At 38.3% G+C, this 24,481-nt stretch overlaps 1 pseudogene; it reads right to left on the reverse strand.

Moving 5' to 3' along the window:
- Positions 1-4,301: 4,301 nt before the first annotated feature.
- The window catches only part of LOC118800273, a 36,156-nt pseudogene continuing 15,976 nt past the window's right edge, over positions 4,302-24,481 (reverse strand).

Below are 24,481 nucleotides of genomic sequence, written 5' to 3' on the forward strand. Positions count from 1 at the left end.
GAATGGGGGGGGGGTGCATTCTAGAACAGTGTGAAAGATGAAGAACATTTACACTGTTCTAGACTGAATAAATATGGATGTTCCCCCCATTCTAACGCAGTGTAAATTTTTTAAGAACATTCTAGAACAGAAACATGTTATTCCAGTAATGGCCCAACACTTTTTCATGGCTTACAGTTGTAAAATAGGTTTTTAGAGGCATCAAAATATGTTCTAAATGTAGCTCCCGAGTGGCGCAACCGTCTAAGCGTTGGCCCTGTCATCAGGAGATCGCGAGTTCGATCCCTGGTGATGTTACAGCCATCCGTAGCCGGGAGTCCGAGAGAGCACAACTGGCCTCGCTCTCTCTGGGTGGGTGGGATGGCTGCCTTTCTCCCCCATCCCTCACTCAGCGCGATGCTAGTCAGCGCAGGCGTCTGTTAGCTGACGTAACAGATCTGGCGGTTGGCGCTTTCCTTCAATGACGTTGCGTGAGCGGCAGCTCGAAAAGATGCGGTGGCTGGTTTCCCAGGTCTCGGAGGAAGCCTGTGTTAGCCTCGCCCTCCTAGCGTTGATAGCATCGTGTGATTGGGGGAGTCCTAACTAGCGGGTGGAATTGGAGACGACTAAAGTGGGGAGAAAATCGGGTAAAAAAAAATATATGTTCTGAAAGTCATTTTTTAAACACACATCTGTAGTATTTACAATAAATTAATCATTAAAAATAAAATACTGTCCACATAATGACGCTCACTGATTATCTGCTGTCAGGACTGAATTTGGTGAATCTGCCAGTGAGAACTTTACTAAGAGCTGTGAAGAAGCTCCACCACAAACACACAGCATGAAGAGCATGAAATAAACGACTTATTTCTGCACTTTAACACCATGTAAATGGCCTTTCCAGCGCACGCATATTCATATATCAGTTATATAACAGTGGTTACTTTATTAGTATTAGTACTTTATTAGAAAAGTTACTTTCTTTGACCAAAAAACACCCCCAACCAGTCTAATTTATGCTAACTCGCTATAGAAGATTTTAATTTAAAGTTTTTGTCCACTCCACACACAGACTTTGGACAAACGAAGCTTCTAACAGTCATTCAGGTAACGTTTAACTCCCTGTGTTCCAGATTCAGAGTGAATAATTCAGTAAGTTAAAGATTAACTCTGAACACTGTAGTAACTTGTTTGGCTGTTAGCTCGTTAGCATCTGCCGAACCGTCCGAACCGTCCGAACCGGCTCCAGAAAGGCCTTTTATCAGGATTTTTACTTCATTCACGCAGTTTGTGATGAAAACATGCAAATATCTCTGAACTGGGCGTTTTCCCCTCCTTCTCCGGATGAGACGCGAGTTTCCACCTCTCTGAGGGAGAGAAGTTCTCCTCCTGCTCCTCCTTCTGCTCTGGATGTTTACAGGCTCCACTCAGAGGAGGGAGATCAGAACATGACCGCACGGACTGAGAGCTCCCTGAGGAGTAACAGCTGCTTTAAAGTCATATTTAAGCAGCTCCTACAGACACTGAGTGTGTTTACCGTGTCAGTAACTGGTTCAGTGTGTTTACGTGCTCTATTTTGTCACTTTCGCAGAAAATATGGATATACATCATCTAGAAAACGAAGAATAATCAAATCCTTCATTTTGTCAGGCATGTATTCCGTTTCAGCGTCACTCCACAAGTGTTGTAGTGTGTCTCGTAATGTGCTAAACGCTGTTTTCACACATGCGCAGACTGAGAGAAACGAAAGAAATCAGAGTGAGGGCTTACATGCACTGAAAAACCCATTACTGAGCTCAGATCCTCTTTATCAGATTTCTAGGCCTTCCGATCTAAGAAATCAGAGTGGATCTGTAGGGGTAAAAATGAGAAATGGGATTAGGCCTAAATGTGTGTGAGGAAGACATGGACTGTGTGCATCTGTGTGTATCTGAGCATGTTGCTCCAACATCAGCTGACCAGCGCAGGAAACACCAAAAAACAGTGCTAGTACTGCCAGATATTTGAACTGCTTCACTTGTGTAAACATAAACAAGGGCTGCCAGCAGTGAACAGAAGCTTTGTTTGATTATACACACGAATCTGTGTAATTAAGGATGCTTCTGTAAGTGAGCTTGAGTTCATCATGTAATATCAGCTACTAAGTTAAGCTAACTGTAACCAGCAAGTTTAGAGCAGCATAAAACTACCAAAAAAGAGAATAAAATCATTAATCGCAGTTATTATGATTCCAGCTGTCTCTCAAGTAGGTAAATAAAAGAATTAGAACTAGAACTGTCTTTTTGGGTCAGTTCATACTTTTTAAAGTGCACCCTAATTTTTAAAAGTGGTAATATCAGATATCAATAAGAAAACATATCAACAGAAAAGCATTGACTCTGCTAGAAGCAAGTGGCTGCTACATTGAGACGTGATATGCATACAAATAATTATTAGTAAACTAATGTTAATCATTTTTATTTAGCTTTATTTGCTTTTATAGGTGTTTCTTTTGTTTCCTTTTTGTGTTTCGTGTTCAGGTCATTCCTCTGTATCTCTCCACTTCCTTTAAAATTCAGTTTGGATGCCATTTTTGTCATTTTATGACAATATTGTAAAGTTGTACTGTTCAGCTATTCACCTGTATCACTGTAATGATGTTTATTTGACACACAGCCTCCAAAGCAAGTCAAGTGTAAAAATGTACATTCAGGACTACAAATACACAAATAATTTTAATGGTTCCTCCTGTAGGAAGGTTTTTATTGATGAATACATTAACTGGTCTCTGACAAACAGCAAAAACAAATACATATTTTTATTTAGGAGTAGCACGCTTAATTTCATTGTATATTTTGTACAATGACAATAAAGATATTCTATTTTATTCCATATTTAACAGGCCTGTATGATGCACACAATCCCATGTCCACAGTTACTTTACGAATTTGTAAGCAGTCAGAGTTCAAAAATGGATTGAAAGCTACAGAGAAAATGTGGCTCCTAACAACCACCTGGAAGACCCTGGTAGACCGCAAAACTTCCCCCATCAGATAAACAGCACTTAAAGCTTTCATCTCTGAGAGAGAGGAGAAAATCAAGCTGCTTCAGATCTGAAAACATCCACAGGTGTTTCTGTCCATCCTTCCACTGTGAGAAGACGACTCAGCGCTATGGGTCTAAAAGGATGTGTAGCTGTCAAGAAGAACCTCACTGAGAAAAGGAGACGGACACATCAAACAAAGAAGCTGAACGATGGACTGACCACCCCAGAGTCCAGACCTCAACACCACTGAATGAGCTTGATTACTTCAGAAAATGATCAACCAGCTTCTAAGACTGAACTTTGGAGGTGTGTCTGCAGATTCTTTGAGGAACTGAAAGTGAGTCTCCTGAAAAGAGAGGAAGCTGAAATAAAGAGAAGGAGTGACTCACTGAACACTTCTGTGGCTTCTTTTTCTCCTGATGCTGAAAAATGAATAACTTGTACTTAAAAGCCATTTTGACTGGAATTTGAAAAATTAATAACAGTAATGTGGGGTTTGCAGGGTGTAGTGCAACATCAGCTGTTGTTCTCAGAAAGTGCTCAGATACGATGCACTAATAATTGAAGTATGTTGGTGTTAAAGCCCTAAACATCACCACAGTCTGTAGCCTTAATATAGACTCTGCTCATCAAACTCTACAGTACTTCACATTTAAAGGCACGTGTTGAAACTCTTGGTCTAAAGGTGGTTTAAACACCTGGAAAGTCTGAGTACAGATGAGTGCTGACATCACAACAACGGCATCAAATTATTCCTAAACTATCACTGTCACTAATATTTACAATCACAATACAGTTTCTCTGTAAATAAACCTGGTTGGATTTTAATATATTAAAATGTTAAAGGGCCCATATCATGGAAAATCAACATGTACTCACTTTTTTAAACAGAAGAGTTTGATGTTGTATGTAAACATTGTTAAAGTTTCAAAAATGTACTATTCATACAGTCCAGATGTGGAACATGAGCTGCAAAAGCATTTTGAATGAATTGTTTGTGTGATGTTCCAAAAACCAACGTTAAATTAATTCCACCTATTCAGCTCACAGCAGTTTCACTCCACCCATTCACACTGTTATAGGGAATGTTTCAGCCTGGACTGCTTTTTGAACGAGGCAGCTAATCAGAACAGTGGTCATTTACATATATTAGTAGGCACCGTAACAAAAAACAGCCTGTTTAGGCTGGAAAATGAGCTAAGACTGTTTTTTGGAATAGAAAACACACAAACATTATAAGTGGACCTCAAAAAACAAGACAAATGTAAGATATGAGCCCTTTAAGACACTGAAAACCAGAAAACATTGATATTTAATGCAAACATTTTGAAAACTAGGCCTCCACAAACGTTTACTGGTGTACATTAACCCCTTAAATGGCCAGAACCAAAGATTTACTACACACTCCTATAACCTAAGAATAAGTGTGAGTCAGTTTGCATTGCAGTCCAAGTAGTTACTGAATAATAGCCCTTGGTATGAAATAATGCTGGGATTTTAAGGGGTTGAACATATTTTCTACTGCAAACCAGTCTAAGACTGGAGATTTACAGACACACAGTATAAAGATCAGTATGAAGTTTATGGTACACAGTAAAGTTTTAAACTGGCAAATATAGGTGAGTAACTGTGTATCAGAATCACAGCGGTCACTCTGCAGGGTTTATTCTCCTCCAGGCGCCTGCGCCCCCTCTCCGGCCCCCTCAGGCCCGGCTCCTGCGTCCTCCAACATCTGCTTATACTGGCTCTTAAAGAAGCCGGCCTAGAGGTGATAATGAGAGAAGAACCGTAATGTAGAGACCAGCAGAGCCTTCCAGTGCTGAAAGTAATGAGGTGGGAGTAGAGAGTGAAAACAATAACTGCACTGACCTTGTAGAGGCCAGCGGTGATGAGAGCCAAAAGCAGCAGCCCTCCTATCACTCCTCCAATAATCTCCTTAAGCATGTTCTTCTCCTCATACACCTCCACCTGGGTATTAATCTGTACACACACAGATGCACACAGTATAAACTGACCGTAAAGCAAATCGTTCTTTGGCAAATGAATTCAAACTGTAATGTGCTCAGATTGAAAGCGGCCGTCGACTGGATTACAAATGTATCTAAATGACCCTAAAGATTTGTGACTTTACCAAAGTCAGATTTAATTAAAAAAGACCCTAAAATGATTTCAAATAGAGTTAAAAGCTAAACACAACAACTAAACAACATTTTCTAAGCTTTTGTTTTCTGGCAGAGGTCGGATTTATCTCCTTTGTGAGATTCCAGTTTATGTTCAACAGAGAGTGACTAGGGTAACTGCAGTGGTGAGTGTTATCATACAAACAGCATTACAGTTGCTAAAAGATAGCAATGTGGCTCAGTGGTTATGATTTATAGAAGTTGTTTAAAACATTTAAACAACTTGATGTTTAATCTGCTCCTCTCTGTTAATGGTGCGATTTCTCAGCACTGTTGCTGCATTTATTTTGATATGTAATAAATGTGATCTAACAATTAAAATGAATAGATTTGTATTCAGTTTGTCAGAAATGACATTTTTAAAGAAGTAAAAACATCAATAGAAATATATCAAAAATTTATATCATTTTTAGTGTGATAAAACAATAATAAGCCTGAGTTTTCACAGTGTATCCAATGGTAAAGAAAGCCTTGTTCATCTTTTATACAGTGAGAGAAAACAGGGTAGATCACAGAAAACTACAATTCTACATGCTAATATGTTTCATTGTGGTCAGCGTGGATATGAACGCGCCATAACTCCCCTGGCAGTAGATTTAAACCAGTTCTCAGAATGGATTGCCGATGAGACGCTTGGTTCCATAGGGTTTCTTTATTTGCACTCTAAGCTCTGCAACTCAGACACCCAGTGACAGCAGAGAAAGGAGAAACAACAGCTCTGTGAGCTCCTCTCCAAAGCCCAGCTTCACTGGTAGAACACCATGGTTAAAAGGAAACTCCAGCAATTTTTACAATTTTTGAATAATTAAATGGTTAACATGTGAAACGGTTGAGACGTAAACAGACTCATTCAGAGTGGTTTGGTGTGAAATGCTTCTATCTAATTCACTCATAGTGGAGGGATACATGCAAGACGTTTTGAGGCAAAATAATGTTTTCCACAGTTTTACCACCATGAACATGAAAAGTCAGAAGATACTGGTGGTTTTGGATATTAATTAAAATGTCTATATCTGTGTTGTAGTCATGGCGACCCCTGGTTCCTATCACCACCACTGTAAAGACATCTGAACCATTTCACACCAAACCACTCTGAATGAATCTTAGTGACTGAATTATGCAGAATTTTTTTTAAAAAAAAAGGTGCAGTTTCCTTTTAAGCTAATTTGCTTTATGGTAGTTGGGTACAACTAATGAGACTTTGGCTTCTGTGGCTGTGGAAATTAGCCATTGATAAAAAATCTGCCCTTAATCTGATTGGTTCTATAGGTTTAAATCCATCCACATGGATGATCTGGCCGTGTGAGAGTGGAAATGAGTCACTCTTTGTCTTTCTGATCGAGCTCTGGAGTGTGGAGTGATCAGAGGACCTTCGATACTTTCAAACATGTTTTAAACCTTCATGAGTCCCGTAGTGCGAGGTGGTCAGCGACAAAACTGAACGAGTGACTCAGGCATCAGCCAATGAGAGAGCCAGAAGAGAAGAAAGGTGAAGAGACGTGCAAACAGTCCACCATGTGAGCAGTGGGTCACAGAGACAGAGGAGCTGTCATCAGACTGTGGTCTCTGTGTTTCAATCTTATCTGTGACAAAATAACAGGAAATTCTGTGCGAGTGGAGGTGGTGTAGTACAGTGGTTTATTTAGCTGTGCTCTCTGCAGCTCTAGCAGTGATGAGAAATAAGTGTGGCAACAACATATGATAACATCATTTACAGAAACAGAAGTGCCCAACCTAGTCATCATGACCGCACTCACAGCGTAAATAGTATGTTCTTAAAGCTCCAATCAGCATCGGTATGTTTTTTTGGGCTTTCGCCCCAACAGAATTTTCATTTTTGTCATATAAGCAACAGCAACTTGAATCTATTGATTCTGAGCATATTGGAGTACAAAGATTCTTCAGATGGTTATACAGACCTTTTCATTAAGGTGAAATGTTACATTAAATATTATTATATAGTCAAAATATAACAAAAATCATTAAGACATTGTTAGCCTATGATTGTAGAACACACTGACTGTAGAAGTAAAGCCCAACAAAAACAACGGGGGGTCCAGGAGCCCCTAATTAACCTCTTGCACCCCTGAATGTCTCAAAAAAGATGCTCAAATACAAACTGAGGGAAAGGTCATTGTTTAGTCGCTTCACCCACAATCTGCAAGCTTCTGTCTTTGGTGTTCTTCATTAATTAAAGAGGCAGCACTGTTCTGCCTCAGGGTGGCACTGTAGTAAACTGGTTCACCCAGTTGGTCCCTCATGGCCTAGTACCTGCAACTCAGCCCAGGAGAACTCTGAAACTTTATAGTTACCGTAGCATATTTGTAAATTTGAAAATTCACCCAATTTCCCAAGAGTTTGGTGGAAAGAGTGAATTGTAACTCATTTCTAAAGCTGAAGACAGAAGAGGAGATGAGGAAGATCTCAGTAATGTGAGGATGAGCTCGGAGTTAGCAGCCCCCCCCACTACTGGTAGGTATTTCTCACACTGAAATATAGAGTAATGCCTGTATAGATGCACAAATACATAAAAGCTATGTTTAAAAATAGACGCTCAGTTCATTTACCTCTCCAACGGGTGCCGTGTGCAAAGAGTCTGAAGAATAGTAGATGTATTTATTTCTGTCGTATTCCAGAGTTGCTGTACTGACCAGCTCAAAAACTGCTGATCGGAGTCCGGTCTAAGAGAGGATACAACAAAAGATATTAATAGAGATGTGTTAACTTGTTTGCACTTAGAAAATCAACAAAATGTAAAAATGCAATATAATCTGACCAGGGCGCCTCCGAGCTTTTGCATATTTATGTATAGGGATAGAAAGACAGATGTGTCTATGGTGCTTTCAGGTTAATGTACCTGTTCAATCCAGCCAGAGCTGACATTAGCAGAGATATTGTAGAATTTCAGGTCACGTTTCATGAGATTTGCACTACACCTGAACAGTCTGCACACAGCCACAGAGCAGTTCTGCACCCAACAGAGAGTTTCCACTGGTTACATTACTCCACACACAATAAAGGAACTGATTATAATATTGAATTTGCAAAGCCTTTATTACACAATTGATTGGTAAGAATACTGATGCCTAAAGGTGTAACAGTTACTCACCACCGACTGATGTTTCTTTAGTGCCTCCACAAAATCAGGGATTGTGGGTTTCTCGTCTCTGTCCATGCTACAGTCTGGAATCTAAAAACACAGCACAGGGCATAGAGCAGTTTATGAACAGCGTCTGTCAGTATTTCACTTTTACAAGGTAAATGACACTGTTTGGGGGGGGGGTATAGACCCAGACCGTTACACTGTACTGACAAAAGGGCCCTTAAACTAAAGGGTAACACTTTAACACTGCCTACAATGAGACTGTAAACACATGTAAATGCACTGAATAACATATTTATAAAGCAAACTCTAATATTTATGAATAGCTTGTGCCAGAAATCACAAGCCGATATAAGCTGTCTTACACAGTAAATGACACAGTATTGAGACGAGGGGCTTTAATTAAAGAGACAGACATTTGTTCAATTTAAAAAGTAACGTAACTTATAAGACAGAGATCTAGTTAAGACCACCACATATCAGTTAATCTGCCCCGTGTGTCTTTGTTAATAATGCTACTGTACCTGCAAGTTCTTATTGGCCCAGATGTCCTTCTCTCCGAGTTTTATTGGTACTCTGATGAGAATCGTGAGGTTTACATCCCTCAGGTCATTCTCCACCTGACAGAGCGATAGAGAACAAGAATATCCATACCTTTCTTTTATGTGCTGCCCAAGCGTTCTTTAAGTAACCCCCTATTTTTCTCCTCTGTTTTTAGCAGCAGTATGTCAAAATATTGACTTAGTATCTCAAAAAAATATTTTTTTCTAAATATTGAGTAGGTGAGAATAATGACATTTATATACTAAATAATTAATTACTTTCTAAAATTTAATAACTCAGTATCTCACAATTTAATAGTATCTCAAATAATAAGTCATTTTCTTAAGAAATCACTTATATATATTCAAATCAGTCATGCATTTACAATTATTTTCAAGACAATAATCAATATTCTGGGAAAATACATAATTATTTCAAGCTATTGACATTTCATAAATATTTTGAGAAAAAAAGTCATCATTTTGAGATATTAAGTTAATATTCCAAGAAAAATCAGTCATTATTTGAGAAAGTAAGTCATTATTTTGAGATACTATGTTAAGAAAGTAAGTCGGTATTTTAAAATACTTTTTCAATACATTAAGAAAGTAAGTCATTATTTTGAGATTCCAAATCAATACATTAAAAACGTAAATCATGATTTTGAGATACTAAGTCAATATTATAAATAAGTCCTTATTTCGAAAGACAAACTCAATATTTTAAGAAAGTAAGTCATAATTTTAAAATACTAATTCAACGTTTTGACATACTGCTGCCAGAAAAACCCTCCTCCACATGGTGAGAATGGGCTTCCACAGCTCTTTGTTCCTCATACCTTGAATATGTGATTGACAGGTTTCTCAAGGTTGTTCTTCCCTGCAGTGAAGTTAATGTGGATGCTGGAATTCTCGTGCCTTGACAAAATCAGTAAAAGGAGGTTATTTACAGTCACTGAGCTGATATCGAGAGGACTAAATGGTGCTACAGAGAGACTTTGAACCATACAGAGACACCACAGCTCAGTCACACGGTGCTAAACAGCTCTACTGTGCTGGGAGCTGGTGATGACTGAGTTACTAGAAAACAGACAGCAGTAAGAACACAGGAGGGTAAACAGGGAGAACTGACCTTATTAGAGCGACGTAGATGGCATATTTCACACCGATGGTTTTATTTTTAGACAGTTCGCTGTCAGCTGCGTGTTTATCATTGCCACTGTAAGGTTTGAGAAGAGTGAGTCAGTAAATAGACAGGGTTTGTTTAGAGCACACAGGGAAAGGTTTAATCATAGTGTATCTATATAGATGTTCGACTGCATCTATATGTTCGGACACTTTCAATGAAAATGTATCTGTAACTTTTCATTGATTCTCCCCTTCGTTTTCTGACCACTCAGCTTGTTTCTACTATTAATAAAGGGTTATGTAACAGAGTTCCATCTCATCACAAAATGTCTTTGTGAAACCAGAGAAAGAGTTTTAATGCAAGAATGACATAAATGGTTTGTATTGTGTTTGAATGGCCACTAGGTGGCACTGCAGAAAGAGGTTAAATTAGCGGGGAAAATCATGTGATAGAAAAAGAGATCATGTTTTATTATTTGTGTTCTTTATATGGTTTCTTAAGAGTTCATTTGTTTTGTCCTGTGAAGGCCTTGAACATGTTTTTAACTGGATGCCCTCCTTTTGTTACAGTCTAGAGTGGAATTCGGTATAAAGCACCTCTTTTCCTGACAAATATTTACATTTTTTTTGCATCTCAGCCGTAGCTGGTAGAAGCACCTTCTCTCTTTTGTTGGTAACTGTTTTCTCTCTTTGAGCCACCAACCCCCTGCAGCAGTGGTCATCCTATTTTGTAGGAGTTTTTCCTGATTGGTTGTGACACTGTACAGTTGTGGTCAGCTATAAGATACGGCCTGGAGTTTGTTTCTTTTTTCTATCTCTCCCTCTTTCCCTCTCTCCTATCCTCTCCCTCTCACAGCCACAGCCTTAAATAAAACTCTCCATTAAACTACATTTTTGTGGCTTCATGCTGAATCAAGTTTCATCCTATCATTTGACACTGAATATTAATTCATATTCAGTAACTGGTATTTTTGCCTGTAAACTCTCTTTTTCCTTGTTTTGCTTTCTGACGTTGTACAGTCGTAGAGTGAATGATCTGAGCTTCACCACAAGCATTTCAATGTATGAATGTTTGACTCTTCTCCAAGAAGAAAGTCACAGTCAGTCATTAAAAGTTGATTTTTTAAAAGTTAAATTCCTATAAGGTCTCATTTTGAGACACAGATACAGTTGATATGTGTGTCAGTATAATATCAGGTCATACCTGTCAGCAGTCGCAGTGAAACTCACCATCCTGTCAAAGTTACTTTCTTTGTTTATGCTGTATGTGATCTCAAACACAGCCTAGAATAAGAGCATAGAAACATTAGCAGCATGCATATCCCTAAAACCACCTGCAGAGACAACATTGTTTGTAACTGTTGTATGTTCAGCTTCCCTCAACCTTTTCTTTACTCAGACTAAATCAAATGTGACCTAAAACCTCTAATCTTACACTGAACATTTATATTCAACTATTTTTTATTAAACTAATGAGCTAACTGTGCAACCATTGATGAGTCTGTCCAAATAAACAATGATGTTGTGACTCACCAAAGAATTCTCCCTGAGGATGGGTTTACTGATGTAGCAGGTGGTCGTCCCAAGTGTACCTTTCTGATCACTGTCCACAGATACGCACTCCACTCTGCCCTGATAAGGTAGAAAACATACTTAAAAGCTCTCTGTGATCTGCTCATATAGAGTAGTAGCCCAGTCTAGTGGTGTACAGGTCAGTGAAGAACCCTCAGGGCCTTCAGAGGAGCCCTAATGATTTCTGTTAACTAAAAAATACATTCCTGCGATTTTTAACGCTCAAACTCATATCAGTTTGTATCAGTCTGTATCAGTCAACTTTGAGACCAATCAAGACTAAACAGATGAGCAAACTTGCTCTCCACTCACTCATGGCAACCGATTTCTTTCTTCTGCTCAAAACCACAACTACAGTGTTTCCTTCCTTTCTCGATAACAGATCTCACATTTCACAGCACTGGTCTTACCTGTCTGCTGGTGACTCTCCTGAAGGAAAGTCCAAAGGGGTACGTGAGCTTGACGTGACTGTTGTAGGAGTTTTCTCCTCTGTTCTCCACAAAGACTGTCACATTCATATCCTGCATTATTCCAACTTTTATGTCTGAGTGTCTGAAACAAATACGAATGAAGTATGTAAGAAGTTCAGTACTGAGCGAAGGTAAGAGACCATTTATTTCATTTCCAGTCAAACGATCATTAAGTACAAGTAGAGAACCTGTATTTAACAGCCTCGATGACTAAATAATATCATTTTTTTATATTTTTCCACACCACTTTTTAAAATACTAATACTAAAATACTAAAAATACATGTTTTTTGTAATACAGTATAGAGTAATGGAGTGACTTCATCATAATTACTGTCATGTTAATGGGTTTGTCGCTAATGTCTTACCCAGAGAAGTTGAAATCCACTTTGAGGTTGTCGATGCAGATGTTGTCGGGTCCACAGTCTATTTCAAAATCCAGCTGTGTAATTATATAGTTGATATAGTTAATAAAGCCACGTGCCAATGCTACGTCTAACATGCATTATTCTGCACAGGTTATCAGGTAAAATTCTTCATTTGATTTCATTTAGATGTTCATAAACTATATCTGAAGTGTGAAAAGTGAATGCAGCTGAGTTTGTTTTGTATCATCTGTTTTTTCCTTATGTAACATCTTTAATAGCAGCAGATGTATATTTCTGTTGAAGATGAAAGGCTTACTGTAAACCATCAGCTCTTACTTTGTGATCTGAGGTGTGTCTTATGTCAGGGTGAAGTACAGGCGTTAAGTTGTCCTGTCCACTAAGAGGGAGGCCCTCAAAAGTAAATGTTAACTCGTTGGACAGCGGGTTTAGAGCGTCCTCTGCGCAGGGCTGTGTAAGACAAAAAAGCAAAGAAAAAACAGATTTTTTGTGCACACTGAGCTTTTCGCTGAACCTCTGTGTGCCTTTTACCTTTTTTTAATGTAGTGAGTTTCCCTTGATCAGAGCTGGATGACATATAAAAAGTTATTTCAACATGTGGTAAACAGAAACTTCATTAAATTAATGAATTTAATTAGTATGACGAATTATGCTGATTGAGAATTATCAGCACCCAGGTAAAGCTATCCAAAATATGATAAATAAATGTTAACATTGCTAATTTTACACTGTCAATATAGGAGAAATCAAAATGAGGTAAATTCTTCAACAATAAAATACATGCAGCATAATTATTCTTTATTTGTTTGAGTATTACATTGATCTTTAGGAGCTACTGAGTCATTCATGACTTCCTTTCCCTCTGGACTGTACTACAAATATGAGCTGACACACAAGACGCTTAAAAAGATGCTCATCTCTACTAATCAATAACGCATTCTCATTCACTTATACGTCTAAAAGCCGGAAAAGGTTTGTAGGATTTACAGCTGGAGGATGGAGATGGGTGCCTCAAAAACCAAGACCTGACCTGCTTACTATAGTATCTGCTTACATACCAGCATTTCTACTTTAATAACACAGTCTGGTCGGCCCACCTTAAAGGGAATGACTTTAGGATGTGACTGCCAACATTTGCTTCCTAGAGTTCAGTGTTAGTCACTCAGTTTGGAGCCAAATAATCTATTTTCAAGTTGTTTTGTATGGCTTATTTTCAAAATTCAGATCTCACGTACAGCACAGATCCCATCAGTGTGTGTATCTCACCCTGTGTTACACAAAAACGTTCCAAACCCGATATGTTCTGTCCTACGTCCATTTTCCCACTGAATGTCACTGGATCCAAATTACAAGGTTGTTAAGGAGTTGAAATACAAACAATGCTACATCCATTCTAATAGTAAGCTAACACTCCTGAGCACTGAACTGATGTCGCATGGAAGTAAGTCTACTATTAATCTTCAACCCTTTTATATAAGAAAACCAGCTATCCTAATGTACTCTACTACTGGACAAAGCCTGCTGGTTTGTTTGGGGTATTTTTGTGTACTTGCCTGTTTTATGATGTTCCGTTCAGTGCACAGCAGTGTTAGCTTGCTTATATTCATATTGGAACAATTTTGTTGACCACAGGGCCTGATAGCAATGGTCAATAAATAAAAAAATAATAATCATTTTATAAACACCTGCCTAGTCACAATATACAAAACCCTTCACTCACCTCTATATAGAACTTGTGGTCGTTGCACACCTCCTGTAGGCGAACAGTCATCTTATCAGTTAGAAGGCGGTTTTTAGGTGAAAAGTACGCCCGAGAGTTCTGTCGCTTCGCATCAAGTTTTAAAGTGTAGTTAATATTTGCAGCCAAGTCTGAACAGAAGAGAACAGATCACAGATCACCTGCTACATCAAATTTCCAACAAGTCACAGCTCTTATTTGGAAGTGAAGCAACTACTTCTCTAAAAAAGCAATGAAGTTAGATGTACAGACCTCTTATCTGAGTGTTCACTCCACTCATAGTGAAGCACAAGCGTAGAGTGTTTTGCAGAGGATTCACACAGTCAGTGGGTCTGGTGGGAATTTTTGATGGACTATAGGTTACTTTGGTCACCAAGGACACAATGGGTCTGGACCTGAGTATCACAAACATATACATTAACATAAACATGCATGAGAATATAAATGTTCTTTGAAATACAGTGGGCCTCATGCAAGGACTGGTTACACAAACAGATCACAGTTTCACAAATGTTCATGTAAAATAAATTGTGAAATTAAAAAGTGCAGGACTTATAAAGTCCTATAAATCATACAATCAGTCTACTTTACTCCAAATCTAGGAATCTTAATTTTGACTAATGGACTGCACTTCTACGGTCACTTTCAAGACATTTTCCATGTCTTAATCAGGGGTGTAGCCATGGCTGGGGGAGGGGGGTGGGCTACTGGGGGAGGGGGCTAGAAAGCCAGGCCCATCCCTTAGATTTGTCACTTCTCAAAAGAAAAAAATTACCTTACTAAAAGAATTTTTCATGTAACATCATTAACATTCATTTAAACCAGCTGTTGTACAACACTACTATATTAACAGCAACATCTCTTTGAAATCAAAGGTCTTACATTTTTACAGATTTGATCAGATTTAAATGATGCTATGTGACCTATTTTTTTAATTCTATCTTATATGGCCAGGGTGGGGTTTTAGGGTGGGCTTATGTTTACTTATTCTCATATTTAGGCATGGCATTTCTGAATAGATGTCTAAAGATGCACATACATACCTCACAAAAAGTGTCCAAAAGAATATGAAACTGAATATATGATCCATAATAATAATAATAATAATAATAATAATAATAATAGTAAAAATAATAATAATAATAATAATAATAACCCAAAATCCTGGGCAGTAGAATGCAGAGAGCAGAGTTTCTGGAGAGGTAAGTAGGAACTGTGTTATAAACTGATTTATAGGGAAGTATGAGGGTATTAAAGGGTATTAAAATGAACACATGAGTGTAGATGAGCTCCACCTGTTACTGATCAAATTTGACCAAACCTAAGGAGAACGACTCTTCCTTTGGATCCAACAGCGATGTCCGTCAAACGGTCTCCACTGTGGTCCAGGGCAGACTCACTCAGAGACAGGCCGAAGAACCGCAGACCCGTCTGTACTGAGGAACCACTGATTCTCTGTCATCACACAAACAGACACAGTCATATAAGTCAGAGACTGTCAGATATGAGTCTGACGTTAAGCCAACCTTTATTCAACCATTCCCTTTGCACTTGAGCTGCACTTACATTTACACATAAGTTTAGGCACCCCTGGCCACATTATATACTTTGTAGATTTTGAAAGTGAAAGGAATTACAACACCCTCTGCAGCTAATTATTATTTTTTTCTGCAAATGCAAATGAATTTCTATTGCAAGCTTAATCTTAATTTTTTTATCCCATCAAAGGGAATTCCAATATGATGTTAGCATCAAGCTAAGAATTGTATCTATTTATGTTTAGCATGCTGTACATTAAACATTAATAATTAAAGACATTCAAGTAACATTTTTTTTACTTATTTTGTACAGTTTCTCCAAAATGTGGTTGAAAATGGAAGCAATATTCACAGACTACACTCACGTGATTAGCCAATGATGTCACATAGAATACTACTATGATTTTGCTCCTTACTTATTCTATAGTTAACCCTAAATGATGATAAAAGTGTTAATAATAGTTGATAATTACTCTTTACTGGCTATTTCTGAAGCCCATTACAATGCACTCTGGACCTGAAGAGCAGCAATATTTCAATATTAATACATAATAATTTTAAGAGTTTTTACAAGAAACCTGACTCAGAACTTACAGAGTTTTGCTTTGCATTTCAGGAATGCAGTCTCAAGCCCTGCTTGCTCTTCCTCGCAGAATGTTTCTAGTTCTGCAATATTCTTAGTCCATCTTGGATGCACAGCATGTTTAGGATATACCCACCAGAGATTTTCAGTCAGGAGCTTATGTTTCTTGAAGCAGTTCATGGTGGATTTGGAGATGTTTTGGATAATTGTCCCGTTGTAGAAAGCCTCAGTTTCTTGGCTGACTGAGTCACAATTGCTTCCAGTTTTTGCTGATATTTAGTGGAATCCATTCTTCCATCTACTTATGCAATGTTTTTTGTGCCGCTGGCTGCCACACAAGCCCACAACATATTAAATCCACCCTTATGCTTTAGAGCTGGCAAGGTGTTCTTTTCGTCAAATACTGCTCCTTTTTTTTTCTCCAAACATTCCACAGCACTTGTTTCTAGAGCTAGATGTTGTCTTACTTAGATCACCAAGCATCTTACTTCAGATAACCACACATCACCACGCCTGTGTCAGCTAAACCTTCCTGCAGGTCCTTTGCTGTTATATTTGCCATCATTTTGCTTTGCCTTTCTGTTTTCTTGGTCTTCCACATCCTGCCTTGACCGTTCCCCTTGGCTGACATGACAGAGCTGGAAGCACTTTCTATATCCTCCTGCTTTGTAGGCATTAATTAGCTTATATTTTCTAATATTTTAGATCCTCAGTCAGCTGGTTAGTGGAGCCCATGCTCGTTGAGAGTTAGCACAAAGTTTGAAGAGTCAGAGAATTTATTACGCTCTCATTAACTGACAGTTCCTAATGACAAATCTTGACCTGCCTAACCAGACCCAACAGGTCAAGTTCTGAGAATGAACCTGAAAGGGTGTTCAAACTTTTACAATGTATTTTTTTCTATTCTTAAGTTAATTAATATTTGCATTAACAATTAATTGCAGAATAAGCTAATTTACAGAATAGGCTGTGTTTACTTCCTTTACTTCTTCAACTTAGGAATTAGTCACATGGAGGTGAAAGACACTCTTAAAATATTCAAGACTCTCATTTTATGACAAAGTGTCTTTCTTGCTCACCTGTGAGTAGGTAGGGGTGATGTCCTCTGCTCTTCCATTAAAGATGTAGATGCTGCCCTGTCCATTATCCTCCAGCGGGGCTCCTACAACTACATCTCGAATCTTATCCCCATTTAGATCTGCTGGACTGGCCACTGAGGAGCCAAACCTACCCTTCTGTCCCGCCATTCCATTCAGGGTCATTTTTTTTAATTCTGGCTGTAAAAATAATACAGATGAAGTTAAAATTCATGCTTAAATAAATGCAGATGTAAACAAAATCAGTCAGAGTGGTTCGGTGTGAAATAGGGAAATCTACAGAGTCAGACTTTCACAGTGGTGGTGATAGGAACCAGACGTCCACCTCTAAAAGTTATTACATGAAATGGTTATGAATTCACTGCCTGATGTCTGATACATTATTTTACGTTAGCTTCGAGAAAAGTTTCTGCCCTTAATTAAATCCATTCATGCAGGGTGTTGTGAGGCGAAACAAAACTTTTTTTCAAATTTTCCACAATTTTTCCATCATCAACTTTCCCACTCAGAAGACTCGTGTAGGTTCACTGGTGGTTTTAGATAGTAAATAAAATGTCTATATTTGTGTTGCAGTCATGGTGACCCCTGGTTCCTATCACCACCACTGTAAAGAAAGTCAGTAAGTTTTTCTACAATTAACCGTTTCACATCAAACTTCAAATGAGTGTTTAAATCTCAAGAATTAAATAGTGCAGAATTTTTGAGAAATCAATGGAATCCCCTTTTAAAAGTCTACATAACCAATAAGTAACATCTTATTATTATCATCATCACAAGGGAAGAAGGCAGGAGAAGAAAGTGCTGTTTTTGTACATTTGAACAATTTTATGAGGAAAACAGGTGTGTGTGACTTTCTCTTTACCCTGTATGACATGGAGAACACAAAGACTTTTCCTTCCTGACCGTCCTGTGTGTGGTGTGGAGCAGAAACCAGCAGAAGGTCAGTGTAGGAGTCAGAGTTCAGGTCCACCGCACACACTTCAGCTCCGAAATAGGCTCCAATCTGAGGCTGAAAGAAAGAGAACTGGTTCAGAACTTCATTCTAAAAAACTGCACCACTCAAAAAGTGTTCCAAATCTCTCTGCACAGCTCTGTTTGACTATTCCTGATTCTTTTTCTAGCACCTAGAACAGCGTTTCTCAATCCTGGTCCTGGAGTAAGACTGACCTGCATGTTGTAACGTTCTCCTGCTCTTACTCACCCAGAAAACCTCAGGAAGGGCTTGTTAATTGGTCAGTTAATTAGGGAGCACAGGACACTCTAAACTTTGTTGGACAGTCAGAGGATACTCCAGGGCCAGGGTTGAGAAACACTGACCTGTTAGTAGGCCTTCATTCAGGTAAGTTTTAGTATTATTAGTATGAATGTGGTATTGCATAACTTTTTTTCTGGCTTTGTTACTTTATTAGTCAAGTGTTGTTGAGCTTTATAAAATATTAATTTAAAACAACCTCTGGAGGATCCAGCTGATTTACTGTCTTTGTCTGCACTGATGAAATGAACACTGCTCCCTTATGCTCATGCCTCGGAGCTCCCAGAACAACATATGTGTGGCTCCATGTTGTTGCTACTGTCATGGAATAACCTGCGAACACAGTAATGATATTTAATTTTTTTTATATCAAACAAACTTATTGTAACTTGCTTAAATATGTTTAATATTTGGAGTCCTGGACCTCAATTCATTCACTTTCAAATTTAAACTTGTTAATTTGCATTTAATTCAAACATGTAGGCATTTAGTCATCAATCTCCATTACATTTATTTAAACTGCTCTGATTTCAAGACCTAAGCTAGTCTCTGAATTGCTGTTTAAGAAGACTGTAGCTCACAATATAAGCAATGAAAAATAAAATGTACCCTCACCATTCCACTTTACTTAAGAGTACTTCGAAAATTATGACGGTAGTCTGAGATGGAAACATCTCCAACCTGAGTTCCCTTCTAAAAATTAAGCATCCTCTAATCATTTCACAGATGCTGTTGACCTGAAAGGCCTCTTTTCCAAGTGCTGTATCCTTCCAATTATGTTTTTTTCTGTATGATGTGCTGAGATAGAGGATGGCCAACACAAACTGTGCATCAAAAGTGGGAGAAGTGGTGGAGCTACAAGTTAGCTGTGTCTAATCAAGTATGTGGTAAGCACTGTTTGGCTTATACGGGTCAGAAAAGCCCTTTGTGAAATATTCATTTCAGCTCAAATGTCCCAGAGATTAATGTACTTAGTGTTTAGAGACAGTTCTTACCTACATAACTGTCGTTTTCACTGCCCTTCTGAAATTCGTAAGGCTGTCCAGCTGAATATTCCTGGAATCCTCCTTTCCACTCGAAAAGCCCCAACTGCACTTAATACTACATTTCCCTAAACACACAAACAAACATCAGCTCCAGCACATAAACATCAAAACAGATAATAACTCATATTTTAAAGAGGGAAGAAAATAAGACCATCTGAATGTGCGTATCTGTTGTTTACCAATTCAGGCTCCCCCTGGGTGGAATGTGTGTTGTAAAAATGAGTGCTGTTGCACAGAGATGCTTTGTAGAGAACAATAAGTTCTGGAAAACTGCTGCCTGAAAAACTTTCTTCTCGTGATATGAAACCACATAAGTATTTACTTAGCAAAACTTACAGCTGACATAGAGAAGGTTTTCTGAAATACTGATGCAACTGAATAGAGAAAAGATTTGCACGTTTAAGCCTCAGCACTAAATTTGGCCAGAGGGCTTGTTTTATGAGCCAATTGTTTGATTAAAATACAGTAATGCTGAAGTCTGGTCTTGGTCTCCAAGCACGAGATTAATGGTCTTTGTGATGTCTCAGGCTATCAGTATATTGGCAGGAGTGGAGGACTCTTTCTGGACAAAAGTTTCCTTTATTTATTTTATTTAACTTTATTAATTCCACATTTTTATGCATGCAAAAGTGCATTTTAAAGCAAAAGCAGCTACCGCACGGTATGCAGTGCACTCCTGTGTTGATTAACGTGGTACGGATGTGATGCGGTTTTGGAGGGAAGGTATATCTAACATTAGGTAATTAACTAGATTCTTTTTTGCAGTTGCGATATGTGATACTACAGTGACTGAAAAGCAGCTCCGCTTTGTTTCACAATTCACCCTTCTGTTCAACTAGATGAACTTGGTGTGATGTTAAAATAACTGCTACTAGAAATGAATTCCTTTTTTACATTTCTGCATCCTACACAAATTTTATTTTCATTTGGTGTCACTGCAGCTTTACTGTTCTGTGTAGCTTGCCTTCCACTTTTCTGTTCTGCTGCATGGCCTACTATAAAATAAGCTTCAAATAGACCAATACATGCTGTTTTTATGTTCAGCGAATCATACCACAGTAAGCTAACCACTGTTTAACTAAGGTAGCCTAATGCCAAGATATGCCTTCCTTTTTGCCAAGATAGGCCTTCTATTTCTAAATTATCTTTAATATCATGGTGGCACACAAACATCGCTGTGTTGGAAATTTGACAGGGCTGTACAGCAGGACAATATTGTCGCACATGCTAGGAGAAATGAATCCTGTACTATCTACTGAGTGTGTTTGCATATGCAGTTTCTCCATTAAAAAAAGTCCTAGTGCTCTTGATGACTAATTATGTAATATCAGGTAGTTCTGACATCATAAAACAAAATTTAAAGCTTTGTTTGATTTAATTTACATATTAATGTAAAGATCTCAAAATCAACATTACACTGTTGAATATATGATGAGAGTAGATAATTCACTCACATCCTCAGAAGAGGTGTCCTTCACCAAGTTTACACTGAGTTCTCTTTGAATTCTCTTTCAATCATCAGATTCATCTGCGCAGGGAAACGGTCACACAACCTACACTACAAAATGTTCTTCTGCACATTGTGTGCAATTACACATTTCCACTGGAGAGATCTCCAAATTTAAATATTTGTAAACAGACTGTTTTCCAACAAAAAACATCCAAAAGTTGATTAAACTAGGGCTTCAATGCTATATTTAAAGCCAGTAATTTTAGGATTTTTGAATTTTACAATTAGATAACCAACTATTTCATCTCTGCAACGTATGAGCATGTGTAAGCTCCTGCTGGTGTGGGTTTCTTCTATATCAATTGAGGCTTCTGCTTAAGAGCTAGGAATGCCCTCTTTGGGAAATATTATTGTAGGGAACCTTAATGTGCAGAAAATGACTTACCTGCACATTTCATAGAAGGGTTTTAAAAATGTACATGCATTTTTATTCCACACTTAAAAGGACAAATCAGTCCACTTATTGGGATTAACACTTTATGAAGATTGTTATGGGCATTTTATCTCAGTACTACACTATTTTTATTTGTCATACAACACATGCAGCTTTCTAGCACCACTGCTACATGCTTAAAATCAGTACATCAACACCACATTGTACCATCTACATATCTAAAACATACACAGAACTGGCAAATGGGAGATAAATAGGTCACTGCTCTCCTCATTCGGAATCCAGTCAATGAAAATAACATTAATTTTACACAGGCTACCATTGATCTCCATACTTGCTTATTTATTTATTTATTTATTCTAATTTTATTTATTTTCATTTATGTATTTATGTATTTGTACCTAGTAACAAATACTGTGAATTCTTCACTTTTACTCAAGCAGTCAAAAGTAAAATAAACAAAACAGAAACTAAGAATTCATTGTCTGACCCACCTGACTCTGTAAGTATCAAATGGATCTATCCTCGAAAGGCAGCATCTGATTGTGCTGGCTTTTCTACGAATCTAATGAATTGATGCAAATTCACCACGTAATGAAACTGTGAAAAATAATATCTGTTCTTTACATTTGGAACAAACGCTGCACTGAACCCATCCTGCGCAAACTCCATTTTGGGGGATTTTCCTGAAGTCTGGGTACCTGAAAAGGTAGAAAGACCAAGTATGACCGTTACAGATCAACACACATCCAGAAAAATAAAGGTAAAACCTTGTAAATTTATAGTCTACTGTACTAGACTGTAATGTCTAAACCACATATAATATCAATCTGATAAAATGAATCTTTTTACTTATTATGTCATTTATAGCAGCAGTAGCTTACTCAGAGAAAACTTCAAGTTTATCCACCAAAATAAGTTTCTGAACCCACCTTCAATTGCAATTATATTCGTCTGCAGTTTTTCAAGGATTTTGTTCAGCACATCAAAGTTATCCACTTTAAATTTATAGTCTTTGTCTGGATCAGATGCAATGATGTTCAGCTCATTCTCTGCAGATGGTTTGGTAAAGGCCTGACCAACCTAATGAGGAAAAATACAGCACACATAGAGAGAAATACTACCAGCTTTACATTATGAAATTTCTAGTTATTTATTTTTTGGTCATTATTTGGTGCCTCATGACATAACTAAACAATTAATATAGCACGGGGAGTGATGGGGGGAGAGGCAGGGCCATCCTACCCACTCAGAGAGGTGTTATTTATGTTTACATATTTCCTGCATTTGTCACCTTTTTTTCGAGCTGTTGTTGCCATTTTTTTCCTAAATCTCTATACCTATCTTTTGTCTATACATCCAACTATGTTTCTTTACTATATATTTTAGGCTTTAATCTGTTGTTTCATGTTATTCATTTTCAAAGGCATGTTTAAGTAACCATTATGGTTACAGCTTATTTAAAGTCTCATTCAATCTGTCCCAGAAGCATGAGTCTCCCCTTCGGTAATAATTTCCATCTTTTGGACCTTTTTAAATCTGAGATCTGTGTAAAATTATGGGGCATGAAGAGACGAGAAAATTAATCTAATTCAATTTGATTGGCTGTTTCATGAAGTTGAGACAATTGCAATTGTTGTGGCTGAGTTTCAAATGAGTTGCTTTACATATGCAGCAATTTAGTTTCATATTGGTTTCAAGCAGCTAAAGTTTCCCTTACAGATATTTTTACTCCAACCATCACTGGATCCTCTAAAATATAACCTCAAAATTTTTTCACATGAAAACTAAACACAACAGACATACATCATCTAAACCGCTTATCCTGCTGGGTCACAGTGGGGTGCTGGAGCCTATCCCAGCTGTCATTGGGCAGAAGGCAGGATACACCCTGGACAGGTCGCCAGTCCATCGCAGGGCAGACAGACAGACATACACACTCACACCTAGGGGCAATTTAGCATGTCCAGTTGACCTGACTGCATGTCTTTGGACCATGGGAGGAAACCGGAGTACCCGGAGGAAACCCACGCAGACACGGGGAGAACATGCAAACTCCACACAGAAAGAACCCCGGTCGCCCACCCGGGAATCGAACCCAGGCCCTTCTTGCTGTGAGGCGACAGCGCTACCCACTGCGCCACCGTACCGCCAAACAACACACCAGAAATGACACAATATTTTTTTCCCATTTCTCCAAGTTGTTTATGCTGTGAAAAAAGAACACAACTACCTCATTTCAGTAGTTAAAACTTTACGAACTGTCTGACTCACAGCTCGGATCTCTGTAGCTCAGTTAAGTACAAATAAGACCTTCTTTACTACTCACTGAACAAGCAAACAGTGACATGGGGCTACTGCGCATTTTGTGTAGTGTGAAGAGCTTCATCACTTCATTCAGGAGCTGAAACTCTGAGAGCTTCCACACAGGCTATATACAAACTGTATATCAGTTTGAGCTGCTTTTGGAGATTCTGATCCTTTTAGTGTTTGTGAAAAGTTCAGTGGCCACGCTGCCGTGAGGGGCTTAGGGGGTTTGGCTATGCAAAGTTGTTCCTGGGGGCGTATCACACTCCTGTTTAAAAAGGTACTGCTGATGTTGCTCTTGTGGTTTGAGTGATTGTATCCAAGGATGTAGGGCTTTGTAGCGTAACTAGTGGTTAGAAGTTTCTACCCTCCCGGTATGTTGGGTCCTGCTATGTTACCCCATCTGTGTTTTGTTTGGTCGTGCTGAGCTGGGCATTTTTTCTGACTCTGTTTTCTACGTCTTTTTCCGAGCTGATGCTACAGTTCTTTGCTAAAACACAACTGATCTGTCATCTTGGTTGTTGTCATGCCAGCAGCAGAGGTGACAGTGACTGGTCAGTGAGTTTTTGTCACTGGCGAAAGTTCGCAAAAATCAGACAAAGGGCGAATAAAATAATGACACCTTCTCT

The sequence above is a fragment of the Colossoma macropomum genome, unplaced genomic scaffold, assembly GCF_904425465.1.
Source record: "Colossoma macropomum unplaced genomic scaffold, Colossoma_macropomum, whole genome shotgun sequence".
Lineage (NCBI taxonomy): Eukaryota > Metazoa > Chordata > Actinopteri > Characiformes > Serrasalmidae > Colossoma > Colossoma macropomum.